The sequence below is a fragment of the Orcinus orca genome, chromosome 14 (assembly GCF_937001465.1).
Source record: "Orcinus orca chromosome 14, mOrcOrc1.1, whole genome shotgun sequence".
Classification (NCBI taxonomy): domain Eukaryota; kingdom Metazoa; phylum Chordata; class Mammalia; order Artiodactyla; family Delphinidae; genus Orcinus; species Orcinus orca.
In genome coordinates, this window is record NC_064572.1 from 52,273,311 (window position 1) to 52,297,306 (window position 23,996).

The window sequence follows — 23,996 nt, forward strand, 5'->3', positions numbered from 1 at the left end:
TGCAAATTAGAAACATTCCTAACATGTCACTGTTGTCACAAAATCCTAATCCACACACCCCTGTCAAATCTGTGTAGCCTCTGAAAAGGTATGATTGCCTACAGGTGATGTTTCTGCTGCAGAATGACTAAAAAACTATCAAATCAGCATTCTCAGTTGACATCTATTTTGAAATAATTTTTTTTTCATGTGCCAAAGCACAAGGCAAGTTAACATTTTATAGACCAAAAACTTCAAGCTGCTTTCTATGTCCATTAAGGGGATATAGAATGTAAGGTCATGGAGTTTACAGAGATGATGCCCCTTATTCACAACAGCAAACATCTATTTTCTCTACTCTCCATCTGCAGGCAGAGATCCACATTATCTAAGATACCGAACAGAAAGAAAAATGACACTTTAACAGAAAATAGACTAGAACTCTGTTCTTATGAGTTATTCTAAAAGTAGTGAATACTGTCTTCTTCCAACTTCCAAGAAGTAAATATTCAATGGATCAACTAGAAAAAGAACCCAGGCAAAAGTGGAAGGATAGAGTATGTGATATGAATACAGATGTGGTTTACCTGGCTTTCAAAGAGATCAGTATTTCATTATTTTCCAGTCCCTTGGTGAAATAAAGTAATTTACCATGTAAAGTTTAAAGGATTTAAGAAAACTGATAGGGCTTCCCTGGTGGCGCAGTGGTTGAGAGTCCGCCTGCTGATGCAGGGGATGCCGGTTCGTGCCCCGGTCTGGGAGGATCCCACACGCCGCGGAATGGCTAGGCCCGTGGGCAATGGCCGCTGAGCATGCGCGTCCGGAGCCTGTGCTCCACAGCGGGAGAGGCCACAGCAATGAGAGGCCCACGTACCACAAAAAAAAAAAAAAAAAAAAATACTTTCTAACACATTGGGTAGCTCCAGGTAGAGAAACAAATCCCAAGAGGTTAAGAACAGTGCACTGAAACCTAAGCAAAGAAGAGAGCAGCAGTCACCCTGGAGACAACTACAAATACCAGCAATGAAATGAACAGGGCATCTAGACCTTTAGCTTTCAGCCAGGTGGGGAAAGCCCAACCTGAAACCAGGAATTCCAAAGGGAACAAAAGTGGTCCTGGTCCTGTAGCATCCTCCTGGCTCCAAATTTCAAGAAGTAAGATCTCAAGATTCCAAGACATAATTATCAAAAAAGCCAAAAAAATTTATATCAAATAAGATATAATTATCAAACAAATACATAATTAAAATTCACCATGCACACTAGGAAACAAGCCACAGAAACAGATTTAGATCACCAAAGATTTCAGATACTGGCATTATCAAATACAGAATATGAAATAGCTCAGTTTGGTGCTGTTTAAAGAGATGAAAGATGGAGTAAAAAGAAAATGAGTAAGCAAAAAGACACCATCAAAAAAATATTCACACAGGTTTGCAGCAGCAGAAGAACCTTTAGAAATGAAGAAATATAATCACTGAAATTAAAAACTCAGTGGATGGGTTAAATAAAAGATTCAACACAGCTGAAGAGAGAATTACTGGACTGAAAGCTAAATCTTAAGAAATTACCCAAATGAAGCAGAGAAAGACAAGGAAGAAGATATCCAATATGAATTAAAAGACATGAAGAATAAAGAGAAGTCCTAACATCTATTTAATCAAAACCAGAAGGAGACAATAGAGAAAATGTAGGAGAGACAGTATTCAAAGCATTAATAGCTGAGAAATTTTCAGAGCTGATGAATGATGTGAACTCACAGATACATAAATCACAACAAATATAAACAGGAAGCTGTACATAAACATGTTGTAGTGAAACTGCAGTAATCCAACAACAAATAAGTAAGCCAAATCATCTACTAAAGAATGGCAAATGAAAGATTAACAGATTTAACAGCAAAACTGAAAGCCATAAGACAGTGGAATGGTATATTATACACTCACAATGCTGGGAGAAAAATAACTGTCAGGTAAGAACTCTGAGAGTGAAATAAAGACATTCTAACATAAATCAAAACTGAGAGAAGTTACCACCAAAATATTTTAAGGAAAGAAAATTCTAAAGAAGGCAAATCTCACCAGAGAAAAGGCAAAGGACAGAAGAAGGGAAGAGAAGCAAGATATAGTAAACACAGAGATAAAGTGAAACAAATACTATCTCTAATAACAATTGTCTAATTTGTATGGTGAAACATATAACAGAACTGACTGAAAAGAACACATAAGTACAGAAGAACACAGTCTTCATTAGGTGTCCTATGAGTTTTGTATTATTCTGGAAGGGGATAAGAGGACCTTAACTACTGATTAACTTTAAAACTATTAAGTGTACACAGTGTACTTTCAGGGTAATCATTAGAAGAATAGAAAGAAAATGCATAATTTCCAAATGAACAGAGAAAAAATACTGAATGAGAACACAAATCAACAAAAACTTCAATCAAAGAGAATGAAGGTTAGCAATGAAACTGCAACATAGTTAAAAGACAGACTGTTAGACTACATTTCAAAAACCAAAACCAAAAAAAAAAAAACAGAAACAAACAAAACTGCACTAGCCATGCAAGAAAAGACTGAGAAGTTTCTCTACATTAAAGTCATAAACTCTGTTCTCCAAAGGACACTTAAAAAAAAAAAGATGCTCAATTTCACCATTAATTAGGAAAATGTAAATTAAGACCACATGATATACTATTTTATACTCACTAGAACGGCAACAAAATACCACATGTTGGAAGGAAATGGAGCAACAGATAAACTATGATAGATTTTCAGAATAGAATTTTATTTAACAATAAAAATTAATTTAGTACCATTAATGTAACAAGTGAATCTTAATTCAACTGAGTGAAAAAAATGAAAGCTGCAGAGTATTACATGCAATATATTCTTATCAAGCCTAAAAACAAGTAAAACTAGGCAATATATTGTTTGGATATATACATGGGCATAGTAATTATGTTCCAGAATGGAAATCAACTATCAACACTAAGAACACTGTTTAATTCAGCTGAATTTTACTTTTGGTAGCAAGACTTTCTCAGTGAAAAAGTTTCCAGGTTTATGTTCTATGACAAGCTCTTCATCTCATCTCAGATTGATTCTCTGACAAGCACTGGCCTAGACTCTTCAACTCCAGAGAAGGGGAAGACCTAATAACTGTAATCTTCCCAGATAAGGAGTCTCAATCAAAAGCAATTCCAGAGTAAAGGAAATGACTCCCCCAGGCCTCCCTGGAGCCTTCCTCCCTGGTTTACGTAACTTCAGATCTGGCAGGGCCCTTTTCTGTCATTTCCAGTGACTCAGGCAGACTGTTTCCTGTGCCCTTTGTTTTACGCACTTCTCCCACCCTGGCCTGTGTTGCCTTCCTCTTCCAATGAGGAAGCTGGCCTCTTCAATCCTTTCTCCTTCCTCCCCCAAACCACATTGGCCTTTCCTTGGCTGATTTTGACCTTGGGCAAGCTGAAGACCTCAAAGATCCCTCCATCCTTCAGAGCCTCACACACAATCTCAGAACAAAGCAGGAGAGATCCTGAGGAACTTCAGATCCATAAGATGTTTGAGAATGGATGAAACACTGAGTTTGACTTACGTGTTCTTTTATACACTCTCTGCTATCTCCTACTTCACTGTTCTTGAAATTCAGAAAATCCACAACTCCTTCGGTCACTGCAGCTTTGCCTAGAATAATAAAGGCAGGAAATTAGAAAGGAGGCAACCAGAAGGAACCGAGGGTCCAAGCGGAAAGAAACTCTCTTGTATAATCAATCTTGACATTTAAAAGGAAAAAAAGCCACCTGAATTAAGGAAAGTCTCTACCTTGGTCTAAGCCAATTTTCTTCTTTAACTGAAACTATTAATAGTAATTTAATGTTTGTAGAAGAATTCATCATTATTTACAAAGAGATTTCACATGCATTTTCTCATTTGAGCTGTAAGATATTGAGACTAGGCAAGTATTATCTTAAAATGCAGCAGCCAAATTTCCCGAAGGTTAGGGAACTTTCCAGTGATCATTCAGCCAGCAAGCATCAGAGGAGGAATTCGAACCACTTCTATGACTCCTTATTCCAAACTCTTCCACGGCACCAAATGATATAATGGTTTCAATTTGAAAAGCAGTATTATTATTTCTTCTTCCACTAGATATAGTGTCTTAAGCAACAGATATAGAAACGGCTTTGCCTCCTGAATGACAAAGACACTGCCATAGGATTAAACGTTTATTTACCAGAGACAACACAGAGGGTAGAAAATCCATACCAAGTTAGTTAAGAAACACATGTATCTTTTCCACATACCCTCCTTTTCTCTTTAAGTCATAGTTATAGTTGCTGGGCTTTATTTCTCTCTCTCTCTCTCTCTTTTTTGGAAACAATTTCAAGTTCAGAGAAAAGTTGTAGAATAATAATAGTACAAAGACTGCCATGTACTCTTTATCCATGTTCACTTGCTAATAACATTTAACGTACATACTTAATCATTCACTCTCTCTCTACAGACACACACATTCACTCAACATTTGTTTTATAAGCTTTTTTTTTGGCCGCGCGCCATGCATTATCCTAGGTCCCTGACCAGGGATCGAACCCGTGCCCCCTGCCGTGGAAGGTCGGAGTCTTAACCACTGGACCGCCAGGGAAGTTCCTCACTTAACATTTTTCTGTTTCTGAGCCACGTGGAGATAAGTTTCATACATCATGGCTCTAAAAACTTCAGAATTTATTTCCTAAGAATAGGGATATTCTTACAAAACCATAATGTTGTTATTGATCTTAGTAAATGTAATATCGATACAATACTTTAATTGACCGCCATATTCAATTAACCCAATAATGCGTTTTATAGCATTTCTTTTTCCTCCAATTCAGGATCCAGTCCAGGGTAAGGTATTATATTTAGCTGCCATTAATCTGCGACACACAGCACTTTTTTACCTTTTATGACACTGACACTGACACTTTAGAAGAATATAGTCCTCCCCTTTTTTTATATTAATAAAACATTACCATTTTGACTTGTCTGACATTTCCTCATGATTCAATTCAGCCTATGCATTATCAGGCAGAAAACTACAGAGTTTTCTTCTCCTGGTGTCATAGCTGAAGGCATGTGAAGTCTATGTGCCCCTCCCTGGCGATATAAATTTTGATCACCCAGCCAAGGTGCTGTCCAATTTCTCCCAAGAAAAATTATTATTTTTTCCCTTACATCTAATAAGTAATCTGTGGGGAGACACTTTAAGACCATGCAAATATCTTGTCCCTCATCAAAATGTCCCCCTAGATTTAGCATCCACTGGTGACCCTTGCCTGATCTGAACTTTACTACCATGGCTACGACATGCTCATGGTTCCAACTCCAGCATTCCCTCCACATTACCATCCAGGACTCAGCAGTCTACACTATTTGTTCATCTATTTGTCAATTTATGATCAGTAAGGATATATGAAGTCCTACTTTTTCAACAATTTATAATTTATCACTGTACTTAGTAATTTTGGTGCTCAAACTGTCTCAGATTTAGCCAGTGGGCGACCCTTTAAACTGGCTCCTTTACCTTTGTGACATGCCCCCATCATTTTTTTTTATTTTTCTACTTTTATTTCCTTACTTTCTGACATTAAAAAAAAAGTTCTAGGCTCATCTTGTACTTACTCTGTCTCTGCCCTAGATGCAGACATTTCTCTAAACGCCCTGGGTCCTTTCAGTGGAGAATGGTGTTATACAGACCAAGATCTAGGATAACCCTGTTTGAAAGGCATTGTCTAGTTCCACTGATTACTTTTCATTTTGAATGAGTCACATTTTCCTGCTTCTTTGCATGTTTTTCTGTTATAAGGTTGACAACTGGGAGGTGTTCAGTTTGGTTCTGATGGCAACTAAATTACTGGCAGATCCTCTCAATTCCGTCAGGCTTGGTTTTATAATTGGTTAAGATAGGTCTATTTGAGATACGTCCTTGGTCCTAATGCATGACCCTTAATCATAAGGCATGGTCTTTCCGGTGTCTCGGAATGGTGAAGGTGCTCAGCAAGGTCTTTCCACCCTGGCTAGCCCAGAACTCTCCATTTCCCTCCATACTGCATGAACCTTGCTATGGCCATTCTCTTCCCTGCCTGGGAACAGCTGCTCTCTGCTAGGTCTCACCCTGTATGGATACACATCTCAGCTTCTGGGTTCCCCTCTCATAGTTCCCTCCTCCCCAGTAGCCTGCCATACAAATTCCAGCCTCTTCAGCAGCCCTGAACTCTGGAGACCCACCGTGCTGTAACAGGCTCCCCCTCCTTGGTACCCCAGGAAGGGAATGCAGGGAACAGGGAATACGCTCCAGCAGAAAACTAGGGCAAATGTGGGTCTCACCTCATGTGACTCTCTTCTCTCAAGGATCAACGTCCTGGCTGCCTGTTTTCCCGTGACTGACAGTAACTGGCTCGTGTACTGTCCAGTTTTCTAGTTTACTGAAGGAGGGCCAAGTCCAGTACCAGTTACCTCTCTATTTCTCTTGGTGCCTTCAACACTAAGTGATGCTTGTGGGACACAGAGCTGCTCTATTGGGAAGAGTTAAGAATCAAATACTTGGAGCATGTAACAAATGCTCTTTATTTAAACATTTCAAAGAAACTAACAATCTGTTTCTTAGAAACGTTATGTGTTTACTTTTATTGCAGCACTGTGGCAAGAAAAACGCTCTCTAGCAGTCAGGCAATTCTAAATAAAATGACAAGAAAGTGTCTCTGTTCCTTCCGGAAAGCTGATACTCACTTCAGATAGCCAGCTGGCTATCACTCTGACATATATTTCCCTTTATTTCCATAACTCTTCCTCCAAATGGCAAAATAAAACACTATAGTCTAGCCAAAGAATCCAAAGTTAGTTGCTATTCTTTATTTTTCTTGTTTATGTGCATGTACTTAGGGGTGAGGAGAAGACTCCTTTTCATATAAATCATTTTCTGGCATATTTCCATTTCCACTTCTAACCACTGGTGAGAAAATAATCAGAGAAAAAGTAGTCCAAAAGAAAACCTGCAACCCCAGATACAAAGTTAATCAAAAGGAAACTGGCAAACAAGAACAGTATTTTCTTCTCACATGCTGTGAGAAAAGAGGAGTTTGCCATCACAGGAAAATGGAGATTAGGCCTTTCCCTGCACAAGCCAGTGGATCTGAGCCACGGGCGCGTGCACACATGCAGCTTTCCACACGGCGCACCAGGCAGAATGGGGGACGACCCCTTTCTACTTCTTGAGCAGACTTTCTCCATATTGGACATGCACACTGCAGCCCATCTAATTCATTTTCTCTAAAGGAATCGGTGCATGGAAGTTACATCTCTCTTCGGTTTTACTCCAGGCCCCCTAGAACTTAAAGGCGAGCGTCTGATGTAAACGCAGTGTTTATCTGTCCATTTGCCTGCCTCACCGTGCAGGCACTCCCCATCCTCGGGGGACTCTTACATCAGTCTTCTCAGGTCTCAGCTTCTCCGTGTGGACCCCGCTGAGCTCTGTTTCCTCAAGTCAGCATGTGTCCAGCACTCTCATCAAGTGGTTCCCCTTTCTCAGGAATAGAGTCAGAGCCCCTGGGCTTCCCAAAGAAAGACCTCTGCGATCTGCTCCCTGCTCAGCTTTCCCCGTCACCCCCCACAACATGCTATGTCCTGTGAATGAAAACCCAAGAGCCGTTTCCCCTTCATGAAAGACCCCTTCCTCCCTTTCTCCTCTTGACTAAATCACTGAGGCTTGATAACCTCTGGGAAATATGTCACGATCACCATTCAAAGCTGGGTTAGTGCCTCGACCTTAGTATCCTCACTGCACCTGTGCTAACCTTTACAATGATAACAATGTTTACTGAGCGCTTACATGTGCTAAGCACTAGGGGCACTTAGCACGCACTATCTCATTGAGTGCTCACACCACCTCTGTAGGTAGGAGCTGTTAACAGTCTACCCTGCAGATGAGCAAGGGGACAGAGAGGGTCAACAGCCTCCCGCATGCCACACAGCCAGTGAGGGGTGGGGCCAAAGAGCTTAAAGGCTTTCTATAAACAGTACTTAACATATTTAACTGAAAAACTGACAGTATAACTGGTGTTTCCAGGGAAAGGCCCAGAATGGCAACAGATGATGACCCTGTGACAGCATTAAAAGGGTAAGAGTAAGATGTGAGAAACTCATCAGAATTCTTTAGAAGAGGATGCCGTAAAGTCACTCATAAACTAACATCAACTGTGACGCTCATAAAAGAACAAAATATTTCATCAAGACAGGGGACCAGCAATTTCAAGAATCCAGGAATATACACATGGCTCAAGCAAAAAGTATTTAAAAGTAGTGGGGGAAATGGAAAAGGATGTTCTTACTAGAAACAAACAAAAATTGGAATTCCCTGGCGGTCCAGCGGTTAAGACCCTGCGCTTCCACTGCAGGAGCAAGGATTTGATCCCTGGTCAGGCAACTAAGATCCTGCATGCTCTGGGGTGCAGCCAAAAAAAAAAAAGAAAAGAAACAAACAAAAAAATGTATTAGGTCAAAGATTAAAAGGACTTCTCACAGGGAAGAATCTGGAATATTTGTGTAATTAAATCAATTCTATTCTCAAGAAGCTCGTATACTGCACAACCAGTAGGATCGATGCTCCATGTTAGCTAGCACACGAGTAAGTGAGGACTGGGGAACGGGCAAAATCCTGTTGTAGACCATCTGGGCCCTGCATGTCACTGGTCCAGTATGTTCATTCCTGGCCCCAGGTTGTGGAGTTGGGGACCTAACGAAGGAGGCATGAACAGGACTCCCATGACCAGCTGCCGCCCAAATGGCACAGTGTAAAGCAGACAGTATGAGTGTTTCAGTACCATGCATCGCCTCACACAGGGGAGGCGTCTTCACATCGCAGACCCTGACTGTGAAGGAGGATGTACAACTTCAGGTCATAATTAATATCAGCCAGAGTCAGAGTGACCAATGCTGGGCTCCACACTTCTAGAGAAAACTGAGAACAAAACAAAACAGAAAAGGACCAAAAGTAGATGAAACCCACAGGGATGAAAAGTATGAAGCCCACAGGGCAAGTCTAACCTAGGAAAGAGAAAACAAGGAAGACTCCACCATTTAACATCATTTTAAGCACTACCCTGCTGAGAGCCATGGACAGCATTTTGCCATTCCCACTAAAGACAGCATAGAGAAAATAGTTTTAACCTGAAGTATGAAAAGTTTAGCTTCAATGTGAAGACGTTCCTAAAGGCAGAATTTTTAACAAAGGAATATGTAGTTTGTATACCCATGACATGCTTGCTATGATAATTACCAATGTTTGGGGCTCTCATATTTGTATTCAAGTAGTATTGGCGTTATGATTCTGCCTCAGAGAAGTTGCAATAATAACAGGTAACACAACTGTTTACTGGGTGCTTTGCTATAGGCTAAAGGTCGCTCAGGGAGACCTGAGACAGAAGCTCAGCTCTGCTTGTGCTGTGGGCTTCACACAGTCTTGCCTGATTCAAAATCCAACCTCTTAACTACAGGGACAAGGCTTACTATTTGTAAAATGGGATAATACCTGCTTCATGAGGCTCTTGGAAAGACTCAGTAAGTTAATCATAAAATATTTAGCCTGTGCCTACCCCACAGTAAGCACTTAACAAATGTTAGCTATTATGATTGACAAATAATTTTAACCTTGCCTGGGTCAACCTCTTCTAGTTATTCAGTCTCTGATCCTATTAAAGTCAAGATAGTTTATGTCAATGAGGCAAATACAACTTCAAGATGAAAAAGAACTGGTCATGCCTTCAACCATTTCACCTGTCCATATCCATCCGCTCCTTCAACAGAGTTTCACAGTGAGCCCACCATGTGTAGAGCACTGGGGCAGGGCCTGTGCAGAATACGAAGACAAAAATGACATGGCCCATAGCTATGCTCAAAGAACACGGTCATCTTATTATTAACCACAAACACTGCAGAATACTCACTACGTGCCAGGAACTGTTCTAAGCACCCTAAGTGCCGTGTGTGTGTGTGTGTGTGTGTGTGTGTGTGTGTGTGTGTGTGTGTGTGTGTGTACTCTTTTAATCCTCACAACAACCCTTTAAAGTAAATACTATTTATTATTCCCAATTTATGGATGAGAAACTAAGGCACAGAGATAAGTAACTTGCTCCATCTTTCTTTCACAGCTTGTAATTGACAGAGCTGGGATTCAATTCCAGGCTGTCCAATTTCAGAGTCTTGGGCTCTTAACCACTCGATATATTGCCTCCTCCGAGACTTGACCACTAAGAACTAGAGCAAGGACAGACTATGATAAGGGCCCAGCAGGAACATAAATAAAGTGCAGTGCTCATGAGTGAGCTGTGCTATCTTAACACCTAACACAGAGTACGAGTCCTTTAACTACAGAATGATGTGTTCAGGCACGTGATACCAACCAGACCGAAAGCCATCCATAAAGCACTGGTGTCTGCCACTCTGAAGGGTCCTCTTCTCAGCGATTTAACACGTGCTAAAGGGAAAGAGGAGCGCTCGGAATCTGGGCTTAGAAGTCAGACATGCCTGGGTTTCAATCCCAAGTCCTCCAATACAGCCTTGAACAAATTTCTTGATCTTTCTCTGTGCTTCAGTGTCTTCACTAAGGAGTAAATGAGATAATTTATACAAAGAACTTCATTCTAGTACTTGGCACTAAGGACTATATATGTAAAATAATATTAATTAATCAATTAACTAATTAAGTACTGGTTTGCTTCAAGACTCAGTCCTAAGCCATATGGAAAAACCCCCAAGTAGACAATACCAAGTTAATAGACCAAGAAGAATGCAATCTGTAGTATCTGAAATATACTGTGGATTCATTATGAATAAATATGAACTACTGTAATTTAAAAATATTATAAGCCTGTGTTTCTAAATGCTAGGGAATAAAAAAACCTTCCATTTTAAGAGATAAGAGGGGCTGCTGTATACTAAGGGCCGACTCTGTTCCTGGTCGCGCAACAGTCACTTCACAGATGTCACTGAGTCTTCAGAGCCACTCAGAGGCTCATCAAATGATCCAGATTTTACAGGTGAGGATTCTGAGCATCCCAGAGACTAAGCGATTGGGCTCCACAATAGACAGCGGAGACTGTTGCTAAAAATTAGAAGACTCACCCGTGAGGCAAGCAGGAACGTAATCTTGGGATCAGGCAGTCACTCCACAGAGCATTTCTTTGGCACTCGCCGGACTTTCACTGGGCAACATTCCATGTAATCCAACTCTCATCCCCAAGGTGTGTTCTGTGCTTTAAAGAAGCCCAAATCACTGAAAGGTTAGGATATGTCACCCATCAAAGGGACATACTACTACAGATCTCATTCTATCACCCAATTTAGTCATAATGGCCTTGGGAACATTATCAGAGAGGCGTGATTTACAAACTGCTATGGCTCTCCAAAAGTGACTAAATTTCCACAAGAACAAATTGGGTTCTAGAGCTGGGACACTGTGAAAATGAACATCCACAGCACAGCACAAAGTATGTGTCTGGGTGAGACTAAAGAAGGAAGAAGTATATTGCAATATCCTTTTCTCGTTTTGTTTATAGCAGAGGATCCTTATCACACATAGTGAAATCAGTGACTCCCGAACTTTCTTATTTGTGGTTTTCTCTGTGTCAACTCGCCCACAAGAAAAAGAGGAAAGCAACAAGAAAGTTCCCTGTATAAATTCTAAGACTTGAGTCTGCTTCTAATACTTCCAGAATCTGAACTCCATCCTTGACAGCAGAGTCCACATTTTGATCGCCACTGTATCCTCAGCACTACACACGGATGGGTATACCATAGGCCTTCAATAAATATGGGTGATGTTCACGCCCAGAACAATACAAAAATGTAGGGGAAGGAATTCCCTGGCAGTCCAGGGGTTAGGACTCCACACTTTCACTGCCGAGGGCCCAGGTTCAATCTCTGGTCGGGGAACATAGATCCCCCAAACCAAGCCGCAGCCAAAAAAAAAAAAAAAAATTGTAGGGGAGAAAAGGTGAGAAGGGCTGCCCCAGGAAGGATCACTTAGCCCATTCAAGCAGGACTCAGCACCAAAATGCTGCTTGCAACTGAATAATTTTAAGAAATGTAGGATTTTAGGAGTTCAGATTTTCTGATTTTTTTTTTTTGGAAGGAACACATATTAAACTTTGGGGGCAAAAAAATGCCTCCCAGCCCCTCTTAACTATTCAAAATACTTGCCGATATTTTGAAATACTTACTGGCCTAAAATATGCCTTCTAATCTGCTATTTCAGAAATATGAATCATATATGTGAAAAATTTACTGCTAGCACTGTGCGAGATATAGCCGACACAAAGAAGACCAAGACTGGGCCAACTAGAGTTTAATAGAGACACAGACTGTAAACAAATAATTACAATACCATACAATTAGAGCTTCTGGCAAAGCGAGTTGAGTGTGGAAGGGTGCAGAGGAGGGCAAGACTAAGCCTGCTGTGCATTTCAATCCCACATGTGAGGAAGGATCTTTCTTTTCCCAAAGTCCTTTGCAATTTCCTTGTCCAATCCTCATTATTTTCTTTAAAGCAATAAAGCAGCACAACCCATCTACGTACTAAGTACTTTAAATAGTCATCATGATCCTCAAGCATCATCACACCCCCATGAAAAACTGCACATTACTTTAATGCACGCTAGTTAAATAAGAAGTTTCTCAATTAATGACCAGCCACACCATAATACTGGTTGCTAAAAACATACACAGCTTCAGCGTTTAAATAAGCTGTACCAGGATTTTCTGGCCCTAATGTTTCCTCCAAAATCCCTGGCCTTCTTATAGCCAATTAAAACTGTATGTAATTTTCTGTCCAAAAACCTTAAAGATATAAGCCAAATGAATTGTTTATCTAAAATCATCACACCATCATTAGCAGTTCATTTCATTAAATGATTTACATGCTACCCATCTGCAGGAAAGATTCGAGGCAACGTTCGATAAAAGATACATAGGCACTTGGAAGTCACAAATATAAAGTCATGAAATGAAAGAAGTTGATTTTCCAACCACAAGATAATGCTGTTGGTGTACTTGAACAGTAAAATTTCTACATTTCTAATAGGCAGAGCAAAAAGGGAAATGAGGCAGGCCACATAATTCTGATTAAAGGAAGAATAGAAAAAGGTCTTTCCCCCTAGGTACTGAGAAAGAGAATCATCTTTTTTTTTTTCCTTTTCCATTATGATTTATTATAGGAAATTGAATATAGTTCCCTGTGCTATAGAATAGGACCTTGTTGTTTATCCATTCTATATATAATAGTTTACATCTGCTAACCCCAAACTTCCAATCCATCCCTCCCCTACCCCCCACCCCCCCAGGATCATCTTTTTTTAACAATGGCTTATATAATACATGCAGCAGCATTGTCATGTGGTTTCTTATATTTTTACTATGAGTATAATATTAACGTGTACCTCAGAGAAGGTACTCAGGGAGGCACTGACAATATAGAAATAAACACCCTTTCCTTCTATCAAGTTTAAAAGTCCTAAATAAGATGACTGAAAACACATCGGGCAGGAAGGTGTCACAGAGAAGTTGGTCCCCAAAACAAGATCTTCCAGGAAAAACCAATCCAAAATTTTTTCTAATACATCAGCACTAAATAAAAAGACCAAAAAAACCCTACGCTAATGAGGAAATGAGGATAAAGTGAAATGACTACTTTGCCCCATACAAGAAAGCATTTGGCATCACGTATCAAGACCCTTAAAAGTGTTCATACCCTTTGACCCAGTTCCAGTTTGAACCTATCTTAAGGAAATAATTAGAAATGAGGGTAAAATTTTATACATCAATGTTTATCATGTTTTTACTACTAAAATTCAAAATTACCTAATTGATCAACAACAGGGAAATGGTTTAAGAAATTGTGAAATATCCACAAAACAGAACAGTATGCAGCCATTAAAAATTATATGCATGCAGAAATGCTTAAGATATAATATTAAATGAGGAAAACAGGATACAAAAATATCCTTCTAAGTATAATATAATAGAAAAATATGTATATACAGGAAAGGAATAGGTTAAATATACCAAGTAAGTTGACAGCATAATGTTTTCATGCCTCTCTTATTTACCTTTATAACCACAGCAACTAGAACAGTTTCCAGGTCATGGGAGGCATGCAGACATTGCTGAATGAATCGTTTTCACCATTAAAAACAACAAATATCATTTTTTAAAATGTCCAGTCTTTTTTATTTGTGCCCTGGCTATTCACAAGAAACAGGTCAAACATTTGTTAAGAAGAGGTGCCTGTTTGGAGCACCACAGTGAAAATATCACTCATGGGGAGGGAGAGGTTTTGTCCCATCTGTCAGTAAAAAGACCACTTGGCAGGAATGATATTCATGCTCCTTTCCATCCCTTTACCAGTGTTGGGTGTGACTGAAGAGTTAGGTTCTTGGGAATTTGTATGAGTGTCCTTGTTATCTTTAATCTACACTCTGATGTTCAGCAAAAACTGACTTTCTAAGGTTCATTCCATCTACAAAATTAGAGTCTATGCTTTAAGTATTCTCAGCAGACAGAAAATATAAAGGTTGCTGATCATGCCAGGATCATTTATCTTATTCACCCACATTTGTGACAGGAACCAAATCAGTGTAGAATTATTAAAGAAAGGAAGAGGCATCTGAATGTTTAGTTTCTTATCTAAAATTGCCTTGTGGGTAATGTGTTCCACTTTGTTTAACTGGCACCTTGGAAGGGAAAAAAAAAAGTTTTAATCAAAAGTTTATTTTTCAAGAATATTTTTCTCCTAATTCATTTTCCAGATGGATCTCATTTGACAAAAACAGGACAAATTCTTTGCTCCTCCGCTAAACTCAGAAAAGTTTAACTTTTTAATCCCCTGGGTCAAAACCCATGGTTGGCCCACTTCCTTTTACAGGAGCCACAGGAGGATGTGATTGAGCTTTGAGCCGTGAAGGTGAGGGCTGCAGGGCTGGAGGAAGGGAGCCTGGTTCCATGATGTGCCTCAGAGGGGGGCTGGACCCCAGTCAACCGCCCAGAGGTCTGGTTTTGTTTGAGGTGCATCACCAACGCTCTCACGTCAAAAAAATAGACACACTGTCCAGAGTTATCATTACTCGCACTTCTGTGGCTTCTCCACGTGTATCACTGGCCACATCTTCACAAGATGAGCGTTCTCCTACTAAAGGGTCTATAGCGCATCTTTTTTAACAGAAGCCTAAACAATTTTTACTGAAAATATCTCTTTTCTATACTCTCTCTCTATGTTGCTGGTCTCCCAAGTTTGGGGCCCTACAATGGAGTTTAAGAAATCAAAATCTTGGGCTTCCCTGGTGGCGTAGTGGTTGAGAGTCCGCCTGCCGATGCAGGGGACACAGGTTTGTGCCCCGGTCCGGGAAGATCCCACATGCCGCAGAGCGGCTGGGCCCGTGAGCCATGGCCGCTGAGCCTGCGCGTCCGGCGCCTGTGCTCCGCAACGGGAGAGGCCACAGCAGTGAGAGGCCGGCGTACCGCAAAAAAACAGAAAAAAAGAAAAAAAAAAGAAATCAAAATCTTAACTCAGAGTTACCTCCCCAGACTTAAACAGTTGCTTATGTAAAAAGAAAAACTGCTCATGTGTCCCCGCCGCAACAGAGTGCCAGCAGCCCGAGGAAGTGGCAGTGCCCCTGCAAGCATCAGCTCCCAGCCTCACCGCCCCTCTGGCTTTCCTGATACCTCAGGATCCCCAGGTCCTGAGGGGCGTCAGCAGGAGTCATCCCTGGCTCACAAGGCCCTCTGCTCTCCAGACCTCCTCCCACCAGCATGGGAGAGCAGAGAGCGGCCAGACGTGGCAGCCAGGGACCCTTCCTCTGCAGAGTGGACTACCAGCCTGTCTCCCCTGTTCCTTCCAAGAGGAACTGGGTTGGAAATACTGTATGCCCATTGTTTTATTAATAAAACTTTGGGAGGAGGAGTAATATATACTCACCAAAGGGAAATTAGAAGAGAGGGGACAAGGCACTAACATTATTATGTATTTCTTGCCAACCTGTGTCATTTGAGATTTCAACGAAAGCAGAATCCTAGACTATGCAGATCGCCAACGTAGACAGACACTGCTCAGTATTATGTGAACTTAGGCCTCACTTTACAGTGTTCCCAGAAGAGTGAGCAGACCCCACATGGGTGGAGAAGATTCTGTATTTCTCTAAGTGCCTCGCCCACAGTGTATACTCAAAGCTCTCAGCTCTAAACTCTAGCTAGAATGAAGGTCCTCTGAACAAAAGAGGATATAAGAATATCCATCTTCGCCTAAATAATTTTTTTAAATCCTCACGCGAAAAAAAAGAAAAAATCTATAGCTAACTAAATTTAGTAAACTCAGGGTTAACCCAAAGCCAAAAGATGTCTTTAAGGCAAGATACCCGGAGCCTCAGTATACTAACTGCGAGATGCAAGTGGGGATGTAGGGGCTGCGGGACACGCTGACCTGTCTCCTTTCACAAGCCTATTTGTCCCGCCTCCTTTTATGATTTCCCCCATGGAGCCTTCTCCTAAGAATAGTGTCCCACAGAGTATATTCTAAGAAATGCTGCTGCCAAGTATTTCCTTTAAATAAGACCTAAATTCTTAATGGGCTGACTCACTCATAGAGCTCTGTGGCCTCACCTCTGAGAACTGGAAGCCTACCATGGACTAGGCCTTTAGCTGGAAACCTTATAGCACCTGAGGCTCTCACATCTCTGATTCAGCCACTCCTGGGGCAAGGGAGCCAAGCCTAGGCTTAGTGGGTGTTCCCCAGCCACCCTAAGAGTGTATGATGTATGATGTGTATGATGATGTTTAGCAGGGAATTTCCCAGGCAGAGTTTCAAACCAGGCAAATGTAGTCATTATTAAAGTATTAGACTTAGTTTATCTATGTTCCTCTTAACTATACTGATATATCCCTTCTTTCTTCCCACTCTTTAATTCACCCCCAATCACATTTATTCCTCATAATCAGAACCCTCATTTCCTCTGTGCTGATGATCAACTAAATCCAGAATAAAATGTGAGGGACTAACAGCTTCTTAGAACTACCAGTAATGTTTGGATTTAAAAATAATTATATATTGAAATACTTGGATAACAGGTTGACAAAGCACCCTTTAATAATCTGATCATGTTTTTATTTACTGTATTAAACTTTTTAATTACAAAAATAATTACACATGTTCAAATTAAACATTTTAAGCACTTAAGCCCTAAGAAAGAATTCCAGGTACTTGGAATTCAACCACTTAAAGATACTCCAAGTGAACATTTTGATTAATGCCTTTTTCCCTCTATGTTTTTTCCCTCTATGTTTACATATTTCTTTATTGAAACATTAACCTTATATATTCTATTACAGCCTATTTTTCATACATTTTGTTCCATGTCAATATTTCTCCTCAATATCACTGTCATGGTTATAGAATATTCCATTGTATAGATGAATTATAATGTGTTCATCCAAGGCTCTTTGGGGGGCCATCTGGGTTGCTTCCAATGTTCAGTTTCAAACAATGCTCACTAATACTCCGAGCTGAATCTCTGAACAAAGCTCTACTCATTTGCTTAGAAATTACTCTTAGAAGTAGGCTCACTGAGTCAAAGGAAGAACACACTGTTTCTCAATTGGTCACAGGAGACTGTGAAGGGAAAAACCAGCCCGCTGACTCATTTTAGTTTGCCATTTCTCTCAACCTCCTGTAGCTGCATTTCCCCAGTCTGTTCCTATTGTCTTTACTGTTAGTCTAATTATTATCCGGTTTTAAGATATTCAAATCCCATAGTCTATTGGACATCCTTAGGTCAACAAGCTTTCTGGCTTAACTCTTAGTCCTTTAAAATAAGATCTGATGTCACCCTCTCTTTTGTGTTCCTAAATTTTTATTCATCTGTCACTTCTCTGATATCTCTAACTGAATGACTGATAGGAAGCAGCAACTTTTCCAGGACCCTTGTCTGATCCTTAGTTCAAAACTTTTTTCCTCCCCACAGTAGCTTTCTGATCCACAGGCAAAATAACTCCAGAAGGTTTGGGAGCTCAGAACACGTCCCTCCAAATCTCGAACCCTCCTACTGCTAAGAGCACTTGCCTGGGATGGTGTCTGTGATTAAAAAATATTGGATTCCCTGTCCCCACCCCCCTCATGATGTAACAATTTACTTAGCATCTCCTGTTTATTATTTTTTTTAATTTATTTATTTATTTATTTATCCTTGGCTGTGTTGGGTCTTCATTTCCGTGCAAGGGCTTTCTCTAGTTGCGGCAAGCGGGGGCCACTCTTCATCGCGGTGCGCGGGCCTCTCACTATCGCGGCCTCTCTTGTTGCAGAGCACAGGCTCCAGATGCGCAGGCTCAGTAGCTGTGGCTCACGGGCCTAGTTGCTCCGCGGCATGTGGGATCCTCCCAGACCAGGGCTCGAACCCGTGTCCCCTGCATTGGCAGGCGGATTCTCGACCACTGTGCCACCAGGGAAGCCCTCTCCTGTTTATTTTTATGAGACCAAGGTGCCAGCGGGACAATGGACGGTGGTATCTTGTTCCATCAGAGTGTTTCCTGAGTGGAACAGTAGCAGCAGTTCAGGATTACTGTCTGGGTCGTAACTCTTGTCCACAGTGTACCACTGGGAAGGGCGAAGCTGCAAAGCAGGATCCAAGAGGAGTGACGGCTCCACTGTCAGAGCACAACTGCCAGCCAGGAAGATGGCTGCAACCATTTGTTTATTTTCCCAGTAAGTAACTTAGCTCGTACTGCATCTATTAAGCCGTGCAGATTCATCAGATGATAAATGCTGGGTCTATTCTCAAGGAAGCACTGAACAAGATGCAGGCGAACCCAAAGAGCTCCAGTGTTTCTCGTGGCGGTGCATCAGCATCCTCAACAGGACAATCCTTCACTGTGTGCGACTGTCCCAAGGACCAAGGGGTGTTTAGCATCCACACCCTCGGGATGTTCGACGTTAATAATATAGACACCCCTCATCATTGTGACAACCACGAACGTCCTTACAGGTTTCTAAATGCCAGGGCCGGGAGGGCGGGGCGGTGGGGAGGACACCATCACCCACTGAGAATCTGTTTCTTTTTGGTGGGACAGAATGAAGACTTAGGAAATGGCAGAAAACAGTTATTAATCTGGATACGGAATTGTGCAAGCTCTAAGTACCATAAAGGGTCGAAGGAGATCAAGGAAGGCTAAAGGTGCAGAGCAAGAACTGGATAGGAACTGGAGATAGGAACTCGAGAGAGACAGCTATAACCTCTCCCATGGGTCCAGTCCAGGGTTAAAGTTTGTTGTGAAATGCTCTCTCACCAGCACACTGGACTGCCCTTCCTTTAAGCTGATCACACGATCTACTGCAAGTAAAGCACATCCTACACACTCAGCAATGCCAACTTTAAAATGCTCTTATTGTTTCTGCCTTCCGATTAGGGGCAAGTTTTCTCCTTGCATCCTGGGCAGTCAGGGAGGGCAGGAAATAAGGGAGTCTTGTTGAAGGTAAAGGCCACTGCCAGCCTAACCCTGCTGGGCCGCTCCAGAGAACTAGACCAGAAGCACTGCCCCTTCACCGCAGGGCTGGCCCTCACTAGGCACCAAGGGGACCAGAGCCTTGCCTGGTTCCTTTCTGCCCATGTCAGCTGTGATCAAAGGACCATTGTGCCCAGGGGGCCAGTGTGTTTAAGCCTCTGGGAACAATGCCCTTGTTGATCTTTGGTGCTCTGGTTGAATAAGGTCATTGACTGGTTTCAACCTCGGCCACCATCAATACCTTCACCTTTTACTGGAGAGCACTGGCAGCGGTATATTTTCTGATGTCACTGTTACACTCAGGCAAGACTGAAGAGGTCAGTGAATGAGACATCTTTTATAGATCCTACTCAATATTTACTAATGCCACACTATATACTAGGTATTATATGGCTGTGGTGTTCAAACATTTAGAGCTTATTTAAAATGCAGATTTCCAGGCCTCAGAAAGTCTGATCCAGTTAAGTTGTGGAGGCAGGAATGTGCCATTTAACCAACCCCGGGTCCTCCTGATACAGGTGACCCATGGGGAAACTTTATGAAACACTGCCACGCAATGACAGTAAACGAAATTAAAAACTAGCATCTTCGTGATTTTTTTTTTTACACTCTATCTCCTTGAAATGTATTTTTCACTAGCGAAATAAAAACTTAACAAGAGATAACTTAATTCTGAAAGAAAATTAGAGTCCCTGTTGTAAAGGACTCATATACAGATACGGTAAGCTTGCAATTAAAACTTATATTTACATGCATTAAAAAATTACATTTTATTCTCCACATAAGTGCCTGATCACAAGATGAGTATTTGTTATACAAAGCACACTGAATGTAACTATACAACGTTTTATTTGGATAAGCTTTACGAATCTTTCAGTGCTTCTTACTCTATCTTCATGAAAGCATATCTTACATTACCATCTGATTACTTGCATCAGACTGCACGCAAACTAAGGCACAACGAGTTTCCACAAATGTCTAGAGACAAGAACCTACACATCTGGAATGCTATGCCTTTTTCTGCTAGACTGGAAATGGCAGCGGTTTCATGCCACATGCCAATTCAGAGGGACCAACAGAGCAGAAACAGCTGCCTAGACAGCAGCTAAGAAAGCCAGCCCAGGGGAAGGGAGTCGTAACAGAGGAGCAGTGTCGGGCTTCCCTGGTGGCGCAGTGGTTGAGAGTCCGCCTGCCGATGCAGGGGACACGGGTTCGTGCCCCGGTCCGGGAGGATCCCACATGCCGCGGAGCGGCTGCGCCCGTGAGCCATGGCCGCTGAGCTTGCGCATCCGGCGCCTGTGCTCCGCAACGGGAGAGGCCACAGCAGTGAGAGGCCCGCGTACCGCAAACAAACAAAAAACAGAGGAGCAGTGTCTGCCTCGAGAACAGGTGAGAAAAGGGGTGGCATCTGTGCACACACAGACCAGACATGCCACACCTCAGATTCAGAAGCACTTAACCTGTTTGTAAACACCACTACTTTCCTTCATTCAACAAATACGATTAAGTGCCTACTATATGCCAGACCCTACGCTAGGTACTAGGGATATACCAAGAGTGATAAATCTACCAATGGGATGGACATGATGCAAGAAGACTGTCTCAGGACTTCCCTGGTGGTCCAGTGGCTAAGACTCCGCGCTCCCAATGCAGGGGGCCGGGGTTCGATCCCTGGTCAGGGAACTGGATCCCACATGCCGCAACTAAAGATCTCGGTGCTGCAATGAAGACCCGACGCAGCCAAATAAAGAAATAAATAAAAGAAGACGCTCTCTAACCTAAGGCTTTACCTGACAAAATGATATTTTACGGGGAGAACCAAAGAAAAAATAGGAGTCCACAAAATGTTAAGAAGTGGGGAGGAAAGTATAAGTGAATGCTATTTCTGAGGAACTGAAACCAAGCCAATCATAGCTGGACCACGGACAGGGAGAGGGGGAATGGGGAGGACCGGGGCAGGTCGGCAATAGCCAGGTCACGTGGGACTCCTGATTTCAACTGAAGATCATGGGCATCATGGGAAAGCTGGGTGGGTGATGCCAGTTTATTTGTTTCCCGGTTTTGTTTTGGGTTGGGTTTGGGGGGGGGGGATGGGGGGGTAGCAGATTTTCATTTCAGAAAGAGGATGGGAAAGAATCCCAGTAAATGTAGAAGAGTGACTGCAGTCACCCAAGTGACCAGACCAGCAGGGTGGCAAAGAGTTGGGGAGAAGTTGGTGGATTTCAGATACTTTTTGGAGACAGAATCAACAGTGACTCGGTTTGGCAGAGAATATAGAGGATGAGAGAAAGGGAGAAGACCAAAATGCAGCTGTGATAAAAGTGCTTTGGACACATTCAACCGGAAACTCTGCAAGGGAGCTGGACCAACCACAGTTGGAAATCTTAAGAGAGACTGAAGATTTGAATATATGGGGGTTGCAGGCACAGAAGAAGAAAAGACCAAAAGCATTGATTCCATAGCTTCTGCTTTCCAATCCAGTTAAATTTTATAAGAGTTATGCTGCTACACCTGTAAAGACTTAATACAGCAAAACATTATCATTATAAGTCTCTGATTTCCCAAATAACAGCACTTATTGCAATTTTTACCTCTTGTAGCAACTTAATTCAAGCAACAAGAAAACTCCTGCTATTGAAAATATTTCCTAAAGGTTTTGAACTTTCCTGCCTTGTAAAGTATGGCACATCAATATAATTTCATCTTTCTTTGGAGATTAAGTACCTTACATCCCCTAACGTCCTCACGAGGGGCATTAATTTGACCCTTCAGAGCTCTGCCTATACAGTGATCTTCAGCCCCTCCCAGAACTTCCCTCGGCTGTGGGAATGGGGACCACCTAGCTCCATCTGTCATACTCTAAGTGCACAGAGCTGTTGTAAGTTGCCAGACTTGGATTCAAGGCCAGGAGACGGGGCCAAGATCCTTGAAACTGTAATAGAGCCATCCACTCTTGGGAGGTTTTGGCAGGGGAAAAAGGCTTGTTTCATATTCAACCAAGAGAACCAGAGGACAGCCTTCGAAAGTCATGACTAGGACCAAACTGTCGGACTTATCCACCTAAAAAAAGGACTTTTATTCCTGGAGCTGACATTTTCTTGTCTGACAAAATACAAATCTCCCAGGACAAAGGCACTAAAACTGACAGTTATTTCACTTCGAGGAGAGTTTCTGATTCTTTCCTACGAACAGGTTTTAATAGGAAAAGTTCGAGATGTTGGCATCCAGGCGTGGAAAAGGCTGCGTGTCTCACACCTTTGCCTAAAATCACCCTGGTGGGAACTGTTATTTTTTTCTTAATATCTTCCCGTCGCCACCACCACTAACATCAGATTTTCAAGGCACAGCTTCGAAGTTCCAGCAAGCAAATTAGACCCTGTGGGAAAGAAAGCTGAGGACAACCACACCCTACAACTTCCGCTTTTCGTTCTTCAAAGACTTGCACTTCATCCAAGACAGGGGTATAAACAAAATTTTCCGGGTTCTGTGTGTCTAAAATGGCTGGAAGTACATTTAATCTTCCCCTTAAAATTATTTTTATAAGTTCACAAAGATCCGATGCACATATGTATTTACAAATCACTGTTCTGAAGTGCTGCTACTCATTTAATTCTTAGACATCTGTTTAAGAAAAGACTACGAGACACATGAAAGACTAAGAAAAGAGAAGAGAAACTACAATTTCTATAATCTCAACAATCTGGGCCAGAGCAAGAAATAGGCATATTTGTCCATAAAAAATAAAGGTCAAAAGAGTGAGGATTTATAAATGACACGAGTCAAAGTAAAATGGTTAAAAACCAAAAACATTGTTTTAAGGGCCATAAAGAAAAGTTTGTGAGAAAGCAGAAAAGCTATATATATTTAATATAGATATAAAACTACATATGTATATTATGTATATAACACGTATATTATATGTAATATACCATATATTATACATAAAATATAAAATGCTAGCTATCTATAAATTATATATATCACAATGATGTATATTATGCAGAAAGCCCCAATTCTTCATTGTTAATTGGTTTTTATTTTTCAGCAACCATTCAAGCAAGTTTTGGAGGTTTGGGTTGTTGCAATGTAATGCCAATGGCGAAAAAAGAAAAAGGAAAGTTTTTTCTAATCTCCCAGTTTTTACTGTTTTTAACATGCAACTTCCCTGCTTTTCAGACCAAAGGCAATGCCAGCAGTGTCTAGACTCGAACCCATTTCCCCCACCCACACACAGTGTCTACAGGACACAAGTGACATTAGGCATCCACATCTGATCTGCTACAATCCAGATAGCACAGGAGAGTTACATCAGCACCCAAACTATCTTGGAGACCAAGTGTTGACTTCCTGCAGAGCAGCGAATGTTTCAAGACAAACATTTTCCATTACAACATGCAGCTGGAAAAACTGACTCTCAGCAGGGCTGGCAACCTGACTTAGGAG

At 41.5% G+C, this 23,996-nt stretch overlaps 1 protein-coding gene across 8 annotated transcripts in view; it reads right to left on the reverse strand.

The window, feature by feature from the left end:
- SGMS1 (sphingomyelin synthase 1) overlaps positions 1-23,996 on the reverse strand; it is a 293,295-nt gene that overhangs the window by 196,059 nt on the left and 73,240 nt on the right. For 6 of the 8 annotated variants that reach the window (XM_033415853.2, XM_033415849.2, XM_033415842.2 and 3 more), the window contains one exon: positions 3,574-3,662. The gene's annotated coding sequence lies outside the window, so the exon portion shown is untranslated. Of the gene's footprint in view, positions 1-3,573; positions 3,663-11,135; positions 11,267-23,996 lie in introns of all 8 variants that reach the window. The other 2 variants (XM_033415844.2, XM_033415843.2) reach the window with 2 other exon arrangements.